We start from the raw sequence: 16,339 nt of genomic DNA, 5'->3' as shown, positions 1-16,339 counted from the left end.
CAGCATCTTGGACAACCAACACGAGCTGGGTGTTTATCTCTAATTCAGAAACCAATCATCATTATTATCATTTATTCATCATCATCCTATCATATTCATCATCATCATTATCATACTCCTACAGGCTGAACCCTGAGAGCATCTAACTCAAAAGAGTATTGAAATAAAATATCCATAGGAAATGTGCCTGCCTACGGTATATTTCAAAAGTAGAATCCTTCAGTTTCAGCCCTTCTCCCATTTCTGTCTATGCTTATCTCTCTATACATGCTTATCATATTGTTTCATAAATATTGGAAGGCTTCGTTATCCAAGGATAATATGTATCTGAAAAAGGCCATTTTAAAAAAATCCACCTAAAATAGGAGCCAATTGTCATTAGTAAGTACTGGAAAAAAAGATTGGACCATAATTTCATTCTGAAAAAAAAAATTTACTCTTAAAAAAAAAGGAAAATAATTTTATACACTCTCAAATATTAAAGATTCAATACAATTGCCATATATTCTTAAAATGAACAACAATGACACATGTTGATTTTTCTTCGGCCATAATTGTTCTGGAAAAACTGTATGATGGTTTTGTGTGGCCCTCTCTTCACAGTTGGCTTTCAGGCACGGTCGCAAATGTCATCTTATAAAAACATTTGAAGGTTTCCTCAGTTTCCCACAGAGACCTCGCTAAAGCCCTTGATATTCAAATCTTTTTTTTTTCAAACCCCATACTCTGACATTGTAGGGGAGGAAAAATAATTTTCCCTGTACCCTTCTAGGTTCTTGACTGAGACTCCTACTCCGTGTAATAAAAGACAGATTAACAAGAGAAAGACAAAGAGAAGTTTCATAACACGTGTACCTCCTATATACATAGGAGAGACCCAGGGAAACTGAGTAAACATGGTCTAAGCCATAACCATCTTAAATATTGTCTTCAGCGCCGTAAACAGGGATAAGGTTGCCTTCTCCATTGATAAGAATTTCTCTTCCTGATACAGAGGGAGACACCCTCACAAGTGGAGATTTCCTTTATAAATGTAAATTTCCCTTACAAAAGAGTAAGTTCTACTCTTTTTAGAGTTTCTTTCGTGTCTGCTTTTTCTCAAAAATAATCAGCTCAAAATATTCTTTATGCCAAAGAGGCACATTTTGGGGTGCCGCCTTCCGTTAGCCTTCATTTGGAGGGGAGGATGGGATTGCTGCTTCAGAGTGAGAAATGGACACAAGACAGCTGCTCTGAATAACTCTCATCCTGGACAGTATTCCATCCTTGTTCATTTTCGCTTCTTCCAGTGTTAACTCCAGCAGATGCTTATCTTGGCTTTGCCAACCATTTGAGCCATTCTCCTGATCATCAGCTTTGTGAAATCCTTCATGTTAGCAAGCTGTGTGACTTCAGTTAAAAACTATTTGCATTACTTTGTTAGATTTTACAATACCTACGTTCAATGACACAGTTATTTACCAGCCTCCTTCACTAGATTAAGAACTCTTTAACGGAGAGGGTGTGACTTATCTTGTACCGCCAATGACTGGCATAAAGTAGGCACCAATTAACATTAGCTGAATTTAATGGCTTTTCATTTAAGATCTTCATCTTCAAATACTCACTAGTGTGAAAGGAAAATAAAAATGGAGTCAGTATTGCTAAGAGAGCTCTCTAAAATGGAGCCAGGAGACCACTGAGGAAGTATGACTTATGTACATCTCAGCCCGGATGGAATCTGACCTTTTGACCACTCATTGTCTTAACACAGCCATCCACAACATCTGGACAATGTTCCAGAAACTCAAGACACTTATTGGGCCCTTACCCTAAAATAACTTATGACAGTCTATCCCTTCAGTACAAATATTTCTTGTGTCAGAGTACAGCCTTGTGTCTTTCACCTTGATAAGCTCCTGATTCTTGCTTACCCAGAACACTTTTGGCTTTACCCAAATCTGTGTCTCCCAAATTGCAATTCTTAAGATCCCAAATAAACTCTTACTTGCAGCCTTCTGCATTTTTTTGGTCGATGTTACCAAAGACGCTGACACAGTAGGCAGGGATATGTCTTAGTGTCAAAGAGGAATGCTTGGCTGGGGACAAATTTTACTAAGTAGTCAGTTCCTTAGTATATTTTTAAATGTTACATTGACTTTTGCTTCCCTGAACAATCTGTGAATATTTGAATAATAAATATTTGGACACAAGCACCACTGATACTGTTTAATTATCAGCCTTCTTAATGGAGGGGCTGTGACTTATTCATCTTCTACCTCCAATAACTACCATAAAGTCGGTATCAATTAATAGTAGTTGAATTGAATGTCTTTTCACGTAGTATCTTCATCTTCCACTAGTTCCAGGCCAAAGAGAAGCACATAATAAGCAGCATGTCACCCAGTTAGATTATTGGCAGTGTTAGAAAGACAATCCGGAAGTAACTTTGAGCACATGCAATGTGTTCCATAAGTGTTCTTTGTTGTTGCTGGGTTTTTTTGTTTTCATTTTTTAATTTAATTTTTATTTTACATTGGAGTATAGTTGATTTGTAATGTTGAGTTCGTTTCAGGTGTACAGCAAAGTGAATCAGTTATACATATATATATATATATATATATATATATATATATATATCCATTCTTTTTCAGATTCTTTTCCCATATAGGTTATTACAGAGTGTTGAGTAGAGTTCCCTGTGTTATACAGTAGGTCCTTGTTGATTGTTTTGTATATAGTAGTGTGTATATGCTAATCCCCACCTCCTAATTTATCCCTCCCCCCTACCTTTCCCCTTTGTACCTTTTCCGTCCCCTCACTTTCAGTCTGTATGTGTCCCTAGATCTGAAATGGGTCTCTTATAGACAGCATATATACGGGTTTTGTTTTGTTTTTATTATTTTTTATTGACGCGTTTTGTTTTTGTATCCATTCAGCCAATCTATGTCTTTTGGTTGGGGCATTTAATCCATCTACATTTAAGGTAATTATCGATATGTATGTTCTTATTGCCATTTTGTTGATTGTTTTTTTAATAAATTTCTTTATATATTTATTTATTTTTGGCTGCGTGGGGTCTTCGTTGCTGAGCGCGGGCTTTCTCTAGTTGCAGCGGAAGGGGGCTACTCTTTGTTGCGGTGCTCAGGCTCCTGATTGCGGTGGCTTCTCTTGTTGTGGAGCATGGGCTCTAGGCACACAGGCTTCAGTAGTTACGGCACGCAGGCTCTGTAGTTGTGGCTCATGGGCTCTAGAGCACAGGCTCAGTAGTTGTGGGATCTTCCTGGAGCAGGGCTTGAACCCGTGTCCCCTGCATTGGCAGGTGGATTCTTAACCACTGTGCCACCAGGGACGTCCTAGGATTTGTTTTTGTAGGTCTTTTTTCTTCCCTTCCTCTTTTGTTCTCTTCTCTTTAGTGTTGTGTTTGGCTTCCTTTTTCTTTTGTGTATGTGTATCTATTGTAGATTTTTGGTTTGGGTTACCATGAGGTTTTGATATAGCAGTTGCTGGTCTCTTAATTTCAAATGCATTTCCAATATCCTGCCTCTGTATTCTCATGATTGCTGGGTTTGATATCTTATTTGTGTGTGGATGATTTCCTAGTTTTATTGTATGTTTGGCTTTACTGGTGAGCTTTCCCATTCATAATTTTCTTGTTTCTAGTTGTGGACTTTTCTTTTCCACCTAGAGAAGTTCTTTTAGCATTTATTGTAAAGCTGGTTTGATGGTGCTGGATTCTCTTAGCATTTGCTTGTCTGTAGAGCTTTTGATTTTTCCATTGAATCTGAATGAGAGCCTTGCTGGGTAGAGTATTCTTAGTTGTACGTTTTTCCCTTTCATCACTCTGGCCTGCAGAGTTTCTGCTGAAAAATCAGCTGATAACCTTATGGGGATTCCCTTGTATGTTATTTGTTGCTTTTCCCTTGTTGCTTTTAATATTTTCTCTTTGTCTTTAATTTTTGTCAGTTTGATTAATATGTGTCTTGGCATGTCCCTCCTTCAGTTTATCCTGTATGGGACTCTCTGCACTTCCTGGACTTGAATGTTTCCTTTCCCATGTTAGGGAAGTTTTTGGCTATTATCTCTTCAAATATTTTCTCAGGCCCTTTTTCTTCTCCTTCTGGGACCCCTGTGATGTGATTGTTGGTGTGTTTAATGTTGTCTCAGAGGTCTCTTAGACTGTCCTCATTTCTTTTCATTCTTTTTTCTTTGTTCTGCAGCAGTGATTTCCACCAGTCTGTCTTCCAGGTCACTTATTCGTCCTTCTGCCTCAGTTATTCTGCTATTGATTCCTTCTAGTGTATTTTTCATTTCAGTTATTGTATTGTTCATCTCTGTTCATTAAATCTTCTAGCTGTTGAACATTTCTTGTATCTTCTCTGTCTGTGCTTCCATTCTTTTTCCGAGATCTTGTATCATCTTTACTATCATTATTCTGAATTCTTTTTCAGGCAGATTGCCTATCTCCATTTCACTTAATTGTTCTTCTCGGATTTTATCTTGTTCCTTCATCTGGGACATATTCCTCTGCCGTCTCATTCTGTCTAACTTTCTGTGTTTCTGGTCGTTTCTCAGGCTTCAGGTTTGTAGTTTCTCTTGCTTCTGGTGTCTGCCTCCTGGTGGGTAAGGTTGGTCCAGGGGCTTGTGCAGGTTTCCTGGTGAGAGGGCAGGTTTCCTGGTGAGAGGGACTGGTGCCTGTGCACTGGTCGTTGGAGCTGGGTCTTGTTCCTTTGTTGGGCAGGGCCGTGTCAAGGGGTGTGTTTGGAGGGGCTGTCTGCTGATGGGTGGGGCTGTGTTCCCACCCTGTTGGTTGCTTGGCCTGAGGCATCCCAGCACTGGAGCCTGTAGGCTGCTGGGTGGGGCCAGGTCTCGGTGCCAAAATGGCGACCTCCAGGAGAGCTCACACCAATGAGTTTTCCCTGGGGCCTCTGCCACCAGTGTCCTTTCCCCCACGGTGAGCCACAGCCAACCCCCGCCTCCCCAGGAGACCTTCAAAGACCCGCAGGTAGTTCTGGCTTATTCTCCTATGGGAGTCACTGCTTTGCCCTGTGTCCCAGTGCATGTGAAAACTTGTGCATGCCCTGCAAGAGTGGAGTCCCTCTTTCCCCCAGTCCTGTGGAGCTCCTGCACTCGAGCCCCACTGACCTTCAAAGCCAAATGCTCTGGGGGCTCCTCCTCCCAATGCCAGACCCCCAGGCTGGGGAGCCTTAAGGGGGGTTCAGAACTCTCACTCCTGTGGGAGAATCTCTGTGATATAATTATTTCCAGTTTGTGGGTTGCCCACTCGGTGAGTATGGGATTTGATTATATTGTGAATATGCCCCTTCTACCATCTTGTTGTGACTTCTTTGGTTGTAGCATATCTTTTTTGGTAGGTTCCAGTCTTTTTTGTCGACAGTCGTTCAGCAGTTAGTTGTGATTTTGGTGTTTTCATGAGAGGAGGTGAGCTCAAGTCCTTCTACTCCGCCATCTTGTCTCCTCCCTCTATCCATAAATGTTCTTTGAATTGAATAATGGATCTTTAAACAAGAGAGAGAAGACTTTATTTTACCTACAACCTTGCATGGAAGTCTTGAGTGACCATAATAGTCATATAGTCATTCCTAGTCTGTCTCTGTCTCTGTCTCTCTTTCTCTTTCTCTCTCTCTCTCTCTCTCAGCATTGACATCCTGAAGGACTAAGGGAATGGCTTATAAGAGCCAAATATCTCTATGTTGATGATCATATAACAAAGATTCAAGATGCCCCCAAAGAAAGAGTATTTGCTAATATGGGCATTGTGTGTACTCGCTTTTAGTGGAAAGATGTTTCAGTACGCTTATTCATTCCTCCCATCTACAGGAGATTTTGTAGCCATTTGACTTACTTGGTGACTCTTGCCCTTTCAGGAAACAGCCATAAATGCAAAGCTCTCAAAGGAGAAAGTCTGTTGGTCTCATTCCAAAGGCTCCCTTTAGTCAAGATTAGAAAGATAGGAGATAAAGATCCTCTCCCATCACCCTTGATTTTAAATACACAAATTAAAAAGCACATTAATCCTTTGTTTAAAAAGAAAACCAGAATGTCACAAAAGGCAGGAATAATTCAAATGCAGTTTAGGCTAATGAGGGGACTGTATCCTTTCACTGTTTGGTTCTGGGAGCTTTTCAGTCAGCATTGGCAAAGCTTCTGAACGACAGTAATTACCAAATAAAAATTGCCTTCAGTGCATTGTCTAACTGTGTTCACAGTTTGGCGTGAACGGACTTGTGATCCTTTTATTTCAACAGGAACTACCAGTCCTCCCTTCACTTCAAATAGCCTATTCATCTCAGCATAAAAACGGCTAAAATACACCCGCAGAATATTCTGCCTCTGCACACAAGCAATAGACAGCAAGAGTCAGCTTCTACCAACAGGCACCAATACAGCAGGCTCTGAAAAACTCCATCCAAAACAGAGACTCTAAACATCTCTTAAATATTTATTTTTAGAAAACAGCAATTATTTGGTTTCACTTCTTTTTACTACTCTGGATATTTTGTTCAAAAGTAAATTCATTCCATTTTGTATAAAATGGTCCAAAATAAAGATTATAATAAGGAATTTATACTTAAATAGTGATATGTGGCTGCTACTCAGATACATAGATTAATACTTTCTATTCTTGGGTATAAGTGGCATAGGTATATGTGTGTATATATCTCACTATCATAAGGAATCACTTTATCAGAAACCACCTAATGGGTGGCGTCATCAGGCAGTTTACTCCTAACACCCCTCTGCAAACCGTTCTCTTTGCTACCCTCTAGGTAGCTTGAGATAAATGTGTATAAACACATAAACCACATGTCCAAATCCTAGAATAGCATTCAGAAAGGAAGTCTCTATAAAAAAAATCGAGACCTTTGTACAGAACTTTGTGTTGTGGTATAATACAGGGTATGTTAAAACGCTGACCCGAGACAATCTACAAATATAATGGTTATAAATGTCAGGGAGGAAGAAATGTTCTACCCTTCTAGTTCTTCCAGCTGGTCTAAGAATTAAATTGACATGAGACGGATTAACAGGAGAAAATCAAAAGTTTAATAACATGTATACATGGGAGAGACCCAGGAAAACTGAGTTACTCGCCAAAATGGCCAAAGCCCTCACCTTAAACAGCATCTTCAGCTAAAGACAAAAGAGGATGTTGGGGTAGAAGTTTGGGACTTCAAAGGGGAGGAAGGCAATTGACATGGAGATGGAAAAGCACGCGTTTGGTAAACAAATGTTTGCTGGGTCCTGCAGAGACAGTGGGACACAGAGTGGACTCTGATCTCTGGGCCTGCCCAGTACCCCAACTACACCTAGCCCCATATTCTTTGAAGATATTTCTGGTGACTGCTCTATTCTGGGCACAGGCCCTTTATCTAAAGTCTTTAAGCAGCTAAGAGGGAAGTAAAAAGAAAACTTCCTGAGTCTTCTGTTTCTTAAAAAGAATCAGCCTAAATTAATCGTCATGCCAAAGAGACACAGTTTGGGGTGGCAAAGTTTTCTCCCCTGTACAAGGTCAGTTCCAGCCACAACTTTTTTGTTGGTCAGTATCACATCATGTCCTCATGGCATTGTGAGCTTAGCAGTTGATCCCTTTGGCTTTTGGGTTCTCAACATTGCTCCACTGGGTGTATACCAACTGTACACACTGGGTTGTCCCAAATGTACATTGGACCTGGTGACTATTTGGCTAACGTGGGTGTATAGCTATCGCAGAATGGGGTCCTGAAAAGGGCACTCTCCAAAAAGTTGGGAGACTTGCTTCTACTCTTCAATCTATTATTGCCTGTATATAACGTCAGGTAACTCTCTTTACCTCTCTGAACTTCAGATGCTATTGTTTAAGGATAGAGGAAGGAGCTGGTCCAGATGATTCCCTTTGTCTCAAAGTGTATTTCATAGAGAAATGATCTGATGAGATACAACAATGCTTGTTACTATGCCCTTCTGTAAGAATGAAGCCTCTGGGAATCCCTGCAATAAGTGAATCTGTTTAACTTTTTAACTCAGGATTATATAAATTTATAAAACCACAGAATTCCTTCGTTTTTTAGAAGAAGACTCAGGACATCCCCACTCTGCTTGTTTCTCAACTACTCTTGGAGAAGCCCTGGACAGGCTCCCTTCCAGACCTAATATTCTGTGTTCTGATTCTAGGCTGTCTCCACTTGGTGGACCAATGGCAGTGGACCTCCATCATGGCCAACTGCTGGAAAGCTTGAGAATTTTTTAAAACTCAATGCAGTTTTTTCTGTCCTCCAACACTTACAGGGACAAAAAAGATCTCTCCCTATGTATTCTCCATCCTCCAAGCACATGCGAAGTGTCTACGATCACCAGGCACATGTGAATCTAAAATTTGCAAATGTACCCTTGTTTGTGGTTCCTTGGTAGATGTAGATAAGGGGTTAGCCCTGAGTAATCTGAATATATATGAAGCAATAATATTTTGCCTTCTCTAAGTCCTGTCCTTTAAAATCAATGCAAATTATACCTTAAAAAAGTCTACATGGATACCAGCATGTCACTGGTCTTGTCAGGACTTTGCCTGCAGCCTGTTTTAAATCCCAACTGCTCCCAGTTTTGCTCACTCCAACTTTCTCTTTCTGGATGCACCCAGAGAACAAGTGTCAGCTACCACCCATAGAATAGTGATTTGCATATTTGAAGTCTTATTTCCCCCTCAACATTCTTTATTTCATTTATCATTTTTTCTAGAATTCCACCATCCAAACTTTTAATGGCTTTGCTTGCTTTTCTCTGAACTCTCTCCAGCTCTCTTTTGAACTGAAGGTTCCTGATCTGAACACAGTGCTTCCATGGAGATATGACTATTAATGCATTGGATCTTAAATCTGGCTGAACATCAGAATCATATTTTTTTTTAACTGTAGATGCCTGAGCTCCACACAGCCATGTATGGGAAACATGGAACTGTTACCATGTTGATTTTCGTTGGAATGGCTTCCTTCCAACAGTCCAGGCCTATCTCAGTTGTTACCTCTTTGGGAAGCTTTTCCTCATCCATGCAACTTAATTTAACAGATATCCCTCAGAGTTTATAAGGCCCCTTGGGCTTTGGACCATATTGCATTGCTTTGCTAGTCATATATAGTAGTATCCCTTTTGGGAGCTTTTAGATTGTAGAGCCCCTTACTCTTATGTTTGTCTTCCAACCCCAGTACTGGGAATGAATCCATTTCAGTTAGAACCAGCACTTGGGACAAGTCCTCATTATCTTCCTCTGCACACATTTCCTACCAAACAGCAACCAAAATGAAGGTCCCTTCAAGTCCGAGCATTTGTAATCTGCGTATCACTACCACATGACGTGGCATATAATATCTGTATTTTTTAGTTGAAAAATTTTTCCCATTGAGATTTGAAGCATTCTGAAGGTGGGTGTTAGGTTTCAGAAAATTTTACATTTCCTATAGGGACTGTACCTAGTAAACAGTCCTCAGTAAATAGACCATCAGAATGGAAAAAGAGTAATTAAAGACTAAGAAATCTAATAACAAAAAAGAAGTAGGCTCACAGATATAGAGAACAAACTAGTGGTTACCAGTGGGGTGGGGGGCCAGCAAGATAGGGTGGGAGGTACAAACTACTGGGGGTAAGATAGGCTCAAGGATGTATTGTACAACACAGGGAATATAGCCAATATTTTGTAATAACTGTAAATGGAAAGTAACCTTCAAGATTTTTAAAGTTTTCAAAAAGTAAAAAAAAAAAAAAAAGACTAAGCATTCTAAACCCTCATTTTACAGATGAAGAAACTGAGGCCAAGAGAATTGAAGTGATTCACTCAGATAAAAACAGGTTTCAAACTAGTCAGGCTACCTTATTCCCTGGGCTCTTTTTGCTTATTCTATGTGCCCTCTGTTGATTGAATGGAGTTGATTGATAGAGTTCCTGGAAATGGAGCTAGGAAACCAAAGTAAATCTCTACCACCGAACCCTTGAAAGACATGTCTTCTGAAGGCTGGAATTTCCCATCAAGCAAACAGGGAAATGCCATAGGCAATAAGCTGAAGACTGACTTCAGTGTACTCTACTATGCATGATTTTAAATGAGCAGCCACTTGTAGGCCACACCAACCTCGGGTAGATTTGAATACATTAGGCAATCAACTATGAAAGTATAAGCACAAGTGAGGCCAGGCTCAAATACCTGACCTCATATCAGTTAAAACCGTCATATCTAGATCAGACACTTTTTTTTTTTTTTACATCTTTATTGGAGTGTAATTGCTTTACAATGGTGTGTTAGTTTTCTTTTTTAACATCTTTATTGGAATATAATTGCTTTACAATGGTGTGTTAGTTTCTGCTTTATAACAAAGTGAATCAGCTATACAAATACATATATCCCCATATCTCCGCCCTCTTGCGTCTCCCTCCCACCCTCCCTATCCCACCCCTCTAGGTGGTCACAAAGCACCGAGCTGATCTCCCTGTGCTATGCGGCTGCTTCCCACTAGCTAGCTATGTTACGTTTGGTAGTGTATATATGTCCATGCCACTCTCTCACTTTGTCACAGCTTACCCTTCCCCCTCCCCGTGTTCTCAAGTCCATTCTCTAGTAGGTCTGTATCTTTATTCCCATCTTACCCCTAGGTTCTTCAGGACATTTTTTTTTTTTCTTAGATTCCATATATATGTGTTAGCATACGGTATTTGTCTTTCTCTTTCTGACTTAACTTCACTCCGTATGACAGACTCTAGGTCCATCCACCTCACTACAAATAACTCAATTTCGTTTTGTTTTATGGCTGAGTAATATTCTGTTTTATGTATGTGCCACATCTTCTTTATCCGTTCATCTGATGATGGACACTTAGGTTGCTTCCATCTCCTGGCTATTGTAAATAGAGCTGCAATGAACATTTTGATACATGACTCTTTTTGAATTATGAAAACCATCATATCTAGAATAAAAATAATAGAAGATATCACTTGCAACTGAATTAAGTTGGACTCATTTGCATTCGAATTTCAAGTTAGCAAGATTTCATCAGAAGGGTTCTCCTGCAAATCGAATTCCATCTTACTGTTATTATTTGTATTCTTGGGGTGGATGTGTAGTTTTGGAATATCGTAGTGTTGTTGCTACCACTGTTGTATCTATTATTGTTGGATGCTGGGACTCTTATTTCCAATCACGCTTTTACCCAACTGGGTAGCCTCCATATCAGCCCTTGCTGGTGAGTTAGATCATCTAAATAGATTCTCTAAAAGAAACACCCAGCGATGAAGGGGCAACCGAGGTGGCCGTTATCCAGTCCTTGTGAGCCCAGGACCTGAGCATAAAAGGTTATCTGATACACATTTAAAGGAATTCCGGGGGCGGGTGATGGTGGAAAAAACAAACTTAGCAAAGGAGTCTTTAACTGGTAGAATATATTTTTTAGAAGTGGTTCTGAAAGCCATGTTAAACCCCCTCACTCACCAGGATGCTGAAAACCCAAAGCAAAGCTTCTCGTGAGCTTCCCCTGTTTGGTAGGGGCAGGGAGGCAGGGGAGTGGCTCAGGGAAAGTGTGGCTTCTTTGGCATTATGTGCCTGAAAAATTCTAGTCCAACGCCAAATGAGTCAGCAGAGTTTTGTGGAATAGCCGAGGCGAGGATGCTTTCTTTAGGAGATTATTTATTTGGTTGCTACATAATACTGTAGATTAATTAGGAGTCAGAATGAGTGAGATTATTTGGAAAAAGTGATAGCAGCTTGAAAGCTTCCCCCGCTTGTGACCTCATGCCGGAAGAAACATTACGGTTCCATGCAACTCGTTATTTTGAGGGGGAGTAAGAAAGTGACATCAACCAAAATGTTATCATAAAATCACTGACCATACTAGCCCAGATATCAGCCTTACAAGGTCAAGATTTTAGAAATGCAAATTGGTTCACAATTTCAATAAACCCTTGACATTTAAAAGAGCAAAATTTGTTCAGTGTGGCTCCCAATATGTTAAGTACATCAAGAGAAAAATCTAGCCAAAGTATAAATTAATATGGCTTAGAAACATCTTTCCTCATCTTCTAAATATCTCCACATCTGGCAAAATGACCAGGGTGGAGGGAGATGTTTTCAGTATGCTCAAGATTCAGGCTGAATTTATAGTGATGACTTGAGAGACTCTAGTCTCTGAAATCTACCTCCTGTCCCATCATGTCTTTTTTTTAATTTAATTTTTATTTTATATTGGAGTATAGTTGATTTACAACGTTGTGTTAGTTTCAGGTGTACAGCAAAGTGATTCAGTTATACATATACACATATGTATTCTTTTTCAGATTCTTTTCCCATATAGGTTGTTAGAGAGAATTGAGTAGAGTTCCGTGTGCTATACAGTAGGTTCTTATTAGTTATCTATTTTATATATAGTAGTGTGTGTATGTTAATCCCAACCTCCTAATTTATCCCTCCCCCCTCTTTCCACTTTGGTAACCATAAGCTTGTTTTCTGAGTCTGTGAGTCTTTTTCTCTTTTGTAAATAAGTTCATTTGTATCATTTTTTTAGATTCCACATATAAGTGATATCATATATTTGACTTCACTTAGTATGATAATTTCTAGGTCCATCCATATTGCTGCAAATGGCATTATTTCGTTCTTTTTATGGCTGTGTAATATTCCACTATATATATATATATATATATATATATATATATAGTGGAATCTTCTTTATCCATTCATTCATTGATGGGCATTTAGGTTGCTTCCATGTCTTGGCTATTGTAAATAGTGCTGCAATGAGCACTGGGGTACATGTATCTTTTCACAGTATGTTTTCTCTGGATATATGCCCAGGAGTGGGATTGCTGGGTCATATGTAGCTCAATTGTTAGTTTTTTGAGGAACCTCCATACTGTTCTCCATAGTGGCTGTATCAATTTAGATTCCCACCAACAGTGCAAGAGGGTTCCCTTTCCTCCACATCCTCTCCAGCATTTATTGTTTGTAGATTTTTGATGGTGGCCATTCTGACTGGTGTGAGGTGATACCTCATTGTAGTCCATTATGTCTTGAATGTTTGCTTCTTAGGCTGTTTCTTCTCTCTTCTTGGTCATCAATTGCTCCAACTGCACTGGACCATTTCAATTAGCATACATACACCTTCATGTATTCATCACCAGTTTAAAACAATTATCCACTCATGGCGAACTTTATTTCATCCATGCCCTTTCCCCTGAATTATTTTGAAGCACTTTCCAGACATTATACTGTTTTAATCCATAAATAGTTAAGAATTTATCTCTAAAAATAAAGATCATTTTAAAAAACATAACCATAATACCATCATCCAACCTAAAAATATTAGCATCTTTAACAGTCTATTTCTTACTGAGAACTAGAAACTATACTAGAAACTGGCCAGAGAGAAACATCATCTCATTCTTTTCTTGAACGTTTCCTTGCAAAGAATCCCATGTCCACCAAAGAGGGCCTGGCCCTGTCTATTCCACCAGTAGGAGCAGCATGATATATGGGAATGAAAGGCAAAAACTGAAACGTCGTCATCACTCTATAATGCTGTAGTCTGGAAATGCTGACCGCAGAAGGTGGGTTTTGAGGTTACTGTTCTCTTAGTTTTTAAGAGAATATACACTGATCATTTTTTTTTTTAATGAGAATGGGAGCTTACAACAACAAAAACCCTCCCTTGAACATTGGCTCTGCGGATTAAAGTAAATGGAACTTTGTGGATGAGACTGGCTTTCTAGAAGTTTCATGGCTTAGAACGAAAAGAAGGCAAGCTGACCTGTGAAGACCTTCACAAGGTCACGAGTTCCTCCCAAGCCCAGCTGGTACCACTATTATTTTTTTAGACCAGAGAAATCAATCTTAAAAGATCTTGCATTTGCTTTCTGGATCTTGCTGACCTGAAATAAATAGACTGCCGGATATTTCTCCAGGAAAGATGTGTTTATTTGGGATCAGCAGAGAATTGCAATTCAGGGTCTGCAACCTCGGCAAGCCACAGGCAAGTCTCCGCCTGTCAAGGGAAGAACACTTTTATAGAGGGGAAAGGGTTATAGTAAACAGGGTCCATGGCTCTTCTTTGGCTGAGCCCTTGCCAGGAAAGAAGAGGAGTCTTTCTTCTTCCTGTTGGACTCTGCTGTCATCAAACGGCATCAAACGGCATGAAAGCTCCCCTTCTGGTGTCCTGACTCTATTTAATCAAGGTTTCTGTTTATTATTTTCTTTACAATTCTGTTTGCTTCTTAAGGAGTATGATTAAGCTGTACCGGGAACTATAGGCTAAGAAAATCCTTAGTCTTGGGAAAAACACTGCAGAGGAAGAGGAAGGCCTCAGGCCCCAGACCCCCACCAAAATTAAATCGAAATCGTCTGGTAGAACAGACAATCCCATCACCTTATGCCAGCCCCTAAATTCTTGCTGGCAACCAGAATTTAGCCAAGATAAAGGTACAGTTTTGGGCTTCTGGGGTGAGCCTTCACCCAGCTCAAAACATTCTGTAAGGGCTTCCCTGGTGGCGCAGTGGTTGAGAGTCCGCCTGCCGATGCGGGGGACGCGGGTTCGTGCCCCGGTCCGGGAGGATCCCACATGCCGCGCCATGGCCGCTGGGCCTGCGCGTCCGGGGCCTGTGCTCCGCGGCGGGAGAGGCCGCAGCAGTGAGGGGCCCGCGTACCGCAAAAAAAAAAAAAAAAAAAAAAAAAAAAAAAAAAACATTCTGTAAGGAGGATGGCCTGACACCTGAAATTCTACACTCTTAGGCGCTCCTTTTCAAGGAGCAGGTCTTCATCAGATGTACTCCTCCGTATGGCAGTGGTATAATTAATGTATAATCCAGTAGAGCTGGGCTTCTCGGCCTGGGCACTATTGTCATTTGGGCCAGGCAGTTCTTTGCTGTTGGTTGAGGGGAGGCTAACTGAGCACTCCAGGCTGCTGAGCAGCTTCCCTGGCCTCCACCCACCAGATGCCAGGAGCGCCCTCCCCTGGGGTGGGGCGAGGTGCAGAATCACCCGTTTGAGAATCCCTGCAACAGAAGTGATATTTTAGCAACTGCATGAAGCATAAAGATTGCCAAGGGATACAAAGTAGACTATTTTAGATATCGTCTTAAAGGGAACTACTTTCATCATCATTGGAAAAAAAAACAGTGCTAAATGATTAGACATAAAATAATAAATGAAAAGTACTATTGCTTTAAAATATTCCCTCAAGGAAGTGAAGTATTTGTGTCAATTCCGCCCTTTCACCCATGAAGATGACTTTGATCGCAGGTGTGGTGAAAGACATTATTCAGAAGCTCAACCTGTGGTTTGCTGGTGAGAATAGTTCCTGGCTCGGGGCGACAGCTGCCGGGCAGAGTCTGTGAGCTGCCGGCCTTTCTCAACCACTCCTGAAAATCCCCACATTGTTTGAACTTGAGTACTGTAATTACAGACGAGATTCTCAGAGCCAAAAATGAAGCTGCTTGGCCAGAGCAGCAGGATATAGAATAGACTCTTGGGGCTGTAAATTTTAATTTTTGTGGTTTCCAAGTACTCCTAAGTGTGGTGGAGAAGGGTTTTGGAGATGATCCTCAACATGTCAGAGGCCCTGGCATTTTTTTTACCCACAGCCATTGTAGAGAATCCACCCCAAGTTCAGGAGTATTGAAGAAATTACTCCTTCTGAGCCTGGATTGTTGTGTGTGAAAGTTAAAAAGAATGAAGTTCTGTACACGTGTGCATTGTGGTCATTACATACACGCACATACATATACATATGTCAAATAAATCAATCTCTAGAAATGCCTAAGGCAGTGAAAGTGATGGGGGCAGTTTAAAGTGTTCAGCACATATTGGGACTGAGACACTGATCAGAGAAAAGTGATCTGTAATACCGAGAAGGAGCCAGCTGGTGTGGGTGGAGGCTCAAGCAGAGAAAAGTGGGGAGGCCCCAGGAACAGATAGGGAGGCTTGAACCCCGACACAGAGCAGAGGGTCCAACAGCTGGAGCTGATGACTCCAGATGGCTGACGATGACATCATGTGTCAGGTTACACCCAAGTGACACAGCGTTCCAAGCAAGTTCAGGCCAACATGGAGGCCCTTCCCAGTGTCCACCTTGGAATTCCAGGAGGGATGGAAACACTGCCCAGCCCTGTCTTGTGTCCTCTATGGAAAGAGTAGGAGGAAGACATATAGGCCCTTCCCACCCCTTCTTTATTCTTTTTCTTTCTCAGGTTAAAAGGGAGTAGAAAAGGAGAGAAATTGGGCTTTTAAAGAACCTTGTTCCCCTCTGCCTTTGTTCTCTGCTTCCTCTCTAAATTACGTTACAGAGGGAAAGATAAGGAACTTTAACGTAGGAAATTCAACCCAACAAACTGA

Source organism: Tursiops truncatus, chromosome X, assembly GCF_011762595.2.
Source record: "Tursiops truncatus isolate mTurTru1 chromosome X, mTurTru1.mat.Y, whole genome shotgun sequence".
NCBI lineage: Eukaryota > Metazoa > Chordata > Mammalia > Artiodactyla > Delphinidae > Tursiops > Tursiops truncatus.
This window is presented reverse-complemented; position numbering follows the sequence as displayed.